A 6,614-nucleotide genomic window follows, 5' to 3' on the forward strand; every position below is an offset into this window, starting at 1 on the left:
GCAAAAGGTACTATGATATTATAGCAACTTTCTCACGAGGCTTGGATTTTACAAGAGCCATTGTTAAAAAAAAGACTACTGAGTCCTGTAGATCTGGGTCTTGAGGTTGACTCTTTGCACCTCATTGTAAACCATGGTTCTTGGCAGGGGGGGGGGATTGTGGAAGGTTAAGATATGAAGGTTTTCTGAAGATTTAGTTTACATGTGGAGAAAGCTGGGCCCCACCTTAGCTGGTGCACAGAGAGGACTGGGGGTGATAACAGCCCTGGCTTTATGTCAGTCATGTGCTTTCTCTAGCCCAATTTCCTCAGATGTTTGATCAGCTAAGATTTCCCCCCAGGCTTAAATATACACATGTACACACTTGAGTATGCACATGTACACACTTAACGTGTACAGGTATATATACAAATACACAAATGTAAACACAAACATCTATTCTGAGATAGAAAATATACTAGAGGGACTGGAGGGATGGCTGAGCAGTTAAGAGCACTGCCTGCTCTTCCAGAGGACCTGGGTTCAGTTCCCAGCACCACATGGCAGCTGACTACTCTCTAAGACTCTAGTTCCAGTGGATTTGACACTGTCATGCAGATATACTTGCAGGCAAAACACCAAAGTACTTAAAAAGAAGGAGATAAACTTGAGACTGACAGCACAAGGCAATTAATCTGATAAAACTATTTCCAGAACAGAAAAAAAATCCTTACTAGACCCCCCCCCCCCAGTTTTCTGATTAACTACTGAGAAAAAAAATGTAAAGTTTTCTGTATAGGCTAAAGAAATGACTCAGTGGTTAAAGGCACATACTGCTCTTACAGAGGACTCGGGTTCAATTCCCAGCAATCACGAAGCAGCTCATAAACTTTCTGTAACTCCTGTTCCAGAGATCAAACAATCCAGCACGCACGCACGCACGAAAAATATCAATGCACATAAATTTTTAAAAATCGTATTTATTTGTTTTAAAGAAGAAAGGAAAGAAAAAGCACACAGCAGTCAGGCATGGTAGTTTAGGTTGCAGCATTTGGAGAGGGGATACAAGAAAATCAGGAGTTCAAGATCAGTTGGAGGCCACCATGAACTTGCTTTGTTTTCAAGACAGGGTTTCTCTGTGTAACAGTCCTAGCCGTCCTGGAACTCACTTTGTAGACCAGGCTGGACTTGACCTCCCAGAGATCTGCCTGCCTCTGCTTCCCGAGTGCTGGGATCAAAGGCTTGCACCACCACCGCCCCGGCTCATTAACTTTTTTTTTTTTTTTTTTTGCGGGGCAGTAGTGGGCCATGCCTGTAATCCCAGCATTCAGTTGAATCTCTTGAGTTCAAGGCAAGCTTGGTCTACAAAGCAAGTTCCAGGACAACCAAGGCTAAGGCTACGGAGAGACCCTGTCTCAAAAACAAACAAAAAGATTTATGTATATGACTGTTTTGCCTGCTTGTATGTACAAGGAAACAAGTGAGTGCCTAGTTCCTGCAGAGGAAGAGGGCATCACATCCCTTGGAACTGAAGTTACAGAAGGTTACAAACTTCCTTTGTCCTTGCTGGAAATAGAACTTCCAGGTCCTCTGGAAAAACAGCCAGCCTGGTCTACAGAACAAGTTCCAGGACCAAAAAAAAAAAAAAAACCCTAAAAAGATAATCCTATCTCAGAAAGGAAACAAAAATTAGCAAGCAGAAAAAAAGACAAATGACTGAAAGATGCAGGTGGCTGATCATGGGTACCAACCATGTAACACATACGATCAGTATTTAAGTACAAGACAGGTACTTTCACACAAACAGCATAAGTGGTCCTAAACATTTTGCATATTTGTTGACTGATTTAAGTATCAACTTCATATGAAGAAAGCAGCAAAATCTTCCTAAAAGAAATAAAATTCACCAACAAAATATAATTTTTCTTGAAAAATAGCTTTAAGTCCACAGCTTAAAAAATTATTTTAAAAACAACGTAAAAGACATTCAAATGACCAAGAGTTTATGCACTAAATAATAGTTAAAGAGTAAACTAGAAACGAGTTAAGATAGTGGTGGTGGCGGCGGTGCACACCTTTAATCCCAGCACTCAAAGGCAGAAGCGGATCTGAATTCAAAGCCAGCCTAGTCTACTGATCAGTTCCAGGGCCACCAAGGCTGTGTTACACAAAGAAACCTGGTCTGGAGTGGGGAGGACACCAGAAACCATGGTATGAACACCAACGGGGACCTGGGCACTAGCTTTAGCAGGAGCGAAATACGTTTGAAAACAGTGGTTTACCTGGTGGCGCACGCCTTTAATCCCAGCACTCGGGAGGCAGAGGCAGGCGGATCTCTGTGAGTTCGAGACCAGCCTGGACTATCAAGCGAGTTCCAGGACAGCCTCCAAAGCCACAGAGAAACCCTGTCTCGAAAAAAAAAAAAAAAGAAAACAGTGGTTTACCAACGGCTTGCTTCCTTTACATTCATTCCTTCAACACTCTGAACGTGAACTGGGTGAGACCTTGAGAAACGACGAAAACGACACTTCGGGCTGCGGGGGCAGCTCTGCGGTCATCAAAGCATTTGCACTCTCGAGAAGCGACCGCTCGCTCCCTTAGACAGCTCAGCAAGGTGCTGGGAAACGGGGTCCGCACCCGAACCCTCAGAAGAGACCCGCGTCCTAAGGCAATGCAGCGAGCGGGGAAGCAGAGGCGACTGTCACCCCGACCCCACCCGCCGGCGTCCACGGCCGGGACGCGACCACACCGCGGCCCTCCGCAGTCCGCAGCGCCGGGCACCTCTGCCGGGGACCCCACGGCGGGAGCTACCAGCGCTCGGAGTCCTGCGGGACCAGGGCCGCGCATCCCCGGGGTCCCCCAGGGAGCCGCGTCTGCATCCGGGGAGCTCGGGCTCGCTGGCTCTCGGCGTCGTCTCACCGCGGAGCGCCCTGCGCCGCGCCGGGGCCGGGTGCCCGGTCGGGGTCCGGCCGGGGGAGAAGGGCGGGCGGCGGGCGCCCGCGGGCGGAAGGGCTCGCCTCGCAAACAGGGCGGCCTCCGGCGCGGCTCACCTTCAGGTCGTTCTCGGGAAGGTACTTGCACTGCCGCGCTATCTCCACGTACTTGTCCAGATCTAGCGGCGCCATGTTAGGAGGACAAGCCGCGGCGGCGGCGGCAGTACCGGAGGCAGAAGCCGGAACCCTCCTTACGTCACGTCCGACCAGTGAGCGGCGCCTGCGCAGCGACGTCAAAACCTGACTCGCTTCTCTTCCCCGCCTCGACGCGCCCAGAGCCCTCGAAACCTGCTGGGACCCGTAGCTGTCTGCCGCGGAGGGTGCTGGGATTTGTAGTTTTCTCGAAACCGAATGCTCTCCTACACTTCACCGCGGAGAAACCCGAAGAGGCTTTTCTGCGGGAAGACAACTCAGCAAGTGGCGGGTATTCCCTGCTCTCATCCGGGCCCTGTAAAGCACGCTGTCAGCATCTTCGGTTAAAGTCAGGGTAACGCGGACTTCCCAGGGCTCGTGAAGACCCGGCCTAGATGTGTGGAACAGATTTAACACCCCCAATTCTCTGGCTTGGAAAAAAAGAAACAAGTATTAAAGCATGTCTTATGTTAAATTCTGTACAAATACTGGCGCTGTTTTTCCTCCTCTTGTAAAACTGATAGGCGTGCAAAACTCGCACGTGTTACCTGCCCCAGATATCAACTAAACGTGTGAGTTCCTGGAGACGGCAGGAAGGTTTTTTGGTTTTGTTGTTGTTTTTTGGTTTTTGTCGCACCCCAGTGTCAAAATAGTTCTTGGCACCTCATAGAGCTTTACACCGGTTCATCTGACAGCTGTATACTGAGCAGTAACTAAGCACAGATACACCTGTAGGTGCTTAGTGACCACAGAAGACGAAAATCTCTATCCCTGCTGCTGGAAAGAGTGCTCGGGTATTAAGACCACGAGCTGCTCTTCCAGACGAGGATCCAAGTTTTATTACCAGCACCCACAAGACTGCTCACAAATCCTGTTAGCTCAGTTCCAGGGGATCAGACGCCCTCTTCTGGCCTCTGGGAGGCACTGTATGAATGTAATGCACAAGCACACTGGAAGACTAAATAAATAAAATAATAAAATAATTAAGAATATATTTAAAAATCTCTGTTTTCAACCCGTAATTTGCTTCTGCTAGAGATAAACAATAAGTCAAATTTCTAACGTACTTATAGCACGATAGAAAGTGATAGTTGTTAATGAAAACATCCCAGTACATTAAGAAGGATCGCCCGGCTTTAATCCCAGCACTAGGGAGGCAGAGGCAGGCGGATCTCTGTGAGTTCGAGGCCAGCCTGGTCTACAGAGCGAGTTCCAGGACAGCCTCCAAAGCTACAGAGAAACCCTGTCTCGAAAAACCAAAAAAAAAAAAAAAGAAGGATAGGTTGACACAGTATTAATAATTAACCAATCAGCTAGCGATAGTGGACCACACACATGACACCAGCACAGGCGAGACAAGTGGATAGTTGTGAGTTCTAGGATAGCTCGGTCTAAGTAGCAAGTTGCCAGTCAACCAGGAGACCCTGTTCAAAAAACAAACAAACAACAACAAAAATCCACCAAGGTGGGAAGTTCTCCGGAAGATCGCAGATGGAGCATTCCCAAGCATATCAAGAGCCTTTGGGGAAGAGCCCTACCACAGTGGCTGGAGATCAGAGAGGAAAAGGAAACACCCATTTAGTTTTCTTTTGATGCAATGGGCAACTATTTAGGATTTTAAGTAGAGATGCAGAGTGATCAAACTTACTTGGATTTTCCTTTGTCTTGGTTGGTTTTGTTTGCACCATCTCTTTAGCCCCTTGACTCCCATTTTAAAAAACAGAGCTCAAACATTCCTAGAATTCAGAATGTGATTTTTATTCTAAAAGGGTTAGTTCCTACACTGTAAACTATCTGGTATTGCAGTTTTTCTTGTTACTATACCCCTCTAGCATGGCATCTTGAGGTAATCCTAGTCAAGAGACACAGGCCCCATCAAAGCATTCTGGAACTCTGACAATAGTTCTGTCTAAATGCATGCTGGGCACATGGCCAGAACCAACCTTGGTCCTCTTTCCAGAAGGAAAGCAGAGTGAGTGTAGACCTCTAAACTCTTCTTCAGCAGTCCCTGGGAAACTTTCTATTAACTACAGGAAGTCATGAAGAGTCCAGGTGTTAGAAACATATGGCAAGGAAGTAAGAGAGCTACGGCCCCCAAATTCTATTTTGTCTGTCTGTGGGTTTTGGTTAGCTCTCAAGTAACTAAATGAGTTATTAAGTTGGATCTCTGGCATTGTGGCCCTTATCTGTAAATCCTAGCACTTTCGAGGTGGAGGCAGGAGGATCAGGAATTCAAGGTCATCCTTAGCTACACAGTGGGTTAGAGACCAGCCTGGGCTACATGAGACCTTGTCTCAAAATTAAAACCCTTTCACTAGCATTCATACATTATCTCAGCAGCTGTCTGCTGGTGTTGCTATCCTCATTCTGTATGTGGGTAAACTAGGGTTCAGAGAGAAGGGACTTGGCAGATGTCAGAGTTCCCTGTTAGGTGCTTGAGCTTGTGTCTGAAGCCAAGTTTGCCTGCCCTCTCCCAGTAAGTACAGTAGTGATGCGGATGTCCTTCTGAATGCTGTGAATATATATTTCTCTTAGTAGTTGGGAATAAACGCTGATTGTCCAGTAGCCAGGCAGGAAATATAGGTGGGCTATCAGACTAGAAGAAGGCTGGGAAAAGGTACATAGTGTGACCAGGGGAGACGAAATGTAGCCATCCCACCAGAGTGACCTGCCGGGGCATTAGGGGTAAGCCACAGCTCATGGCAATACATAATTTAATAGAAATGGGTTAACAATTAAGAGAGAGCTAGCCAATAGAAGCCCGAGCAATTGGCCAAACAGTTTATAATTAACGTGATCCTCTGTGTGTGTGTTTAGGACTAAAAGGCTGCAGGATCAGGCTGGGACAGAAACTCCGTCATCACAGTAGCTCTGCTGTTTCTAGTCTGTTTTGAGTTCTGATGGTAGTTAGTGAGCATGAGTGTAGTACTTGGGGCTGGAGAGATGGCTCAGCGGTTAAGAGCACTGACTGTTCTTCCAGAGGTCCTGAGTTCAATTCCCAGCAACCACATGGTGGCTCACAACCATCTGTAATGAGATCTGGTACCCTCTTCTGATGTGCAGACATACATGGGGGCAGGGTGTTGTGTTCATAATAAATAAATAAATCTTTAAAAAAAAGAGTGTGGTACTCTGATCACACATAGGCACAGGTGAGTCACCTTTGTTTTAGGAACAACATGGAGCACTTATAGCTAGGACATAGATCAGAGATTATGCAGATGAAAATGCTGACAGAGGGTAGTTCATTTATAGATAGAAATAATCACGGCCTTTACAGAGGTCCAGCTCTGGGCCTCCAGATAACTGGCCACAAACCCTATAGAAATCTTAGGAATAATACGTTGCAAAGGGAAGACATCCAAAGTATTAATAACTTTCTCCAAGATCATACAGTCTCAGTGAGCTTTTTTGTTGTTATTGTTGTTGCTGTTGTTTTTTTCAAGACAGGGTTTCTCTGTAGCTTTGGAGGCTGTCTTGGAACTCGCTTTGTAGACCAGGCTGGCCTCG

This window comes from Mesocricetus auratus, unplaced genomic scaffold (genome assembly GCF_017639785.1).
Source record: "Mesocricetus auratus isolate SY011 unplaced genomic scaffold, BCM_Maur_2.0 Super-Scaffold_100047, whole genome shotgun sequence".
Lineage (NCBI taxonomy): Eukaryota > Metazoa > Chordata > Mammalia > Rodentia > Cricetidae > Mesocricetus > Mesocricetus auratus.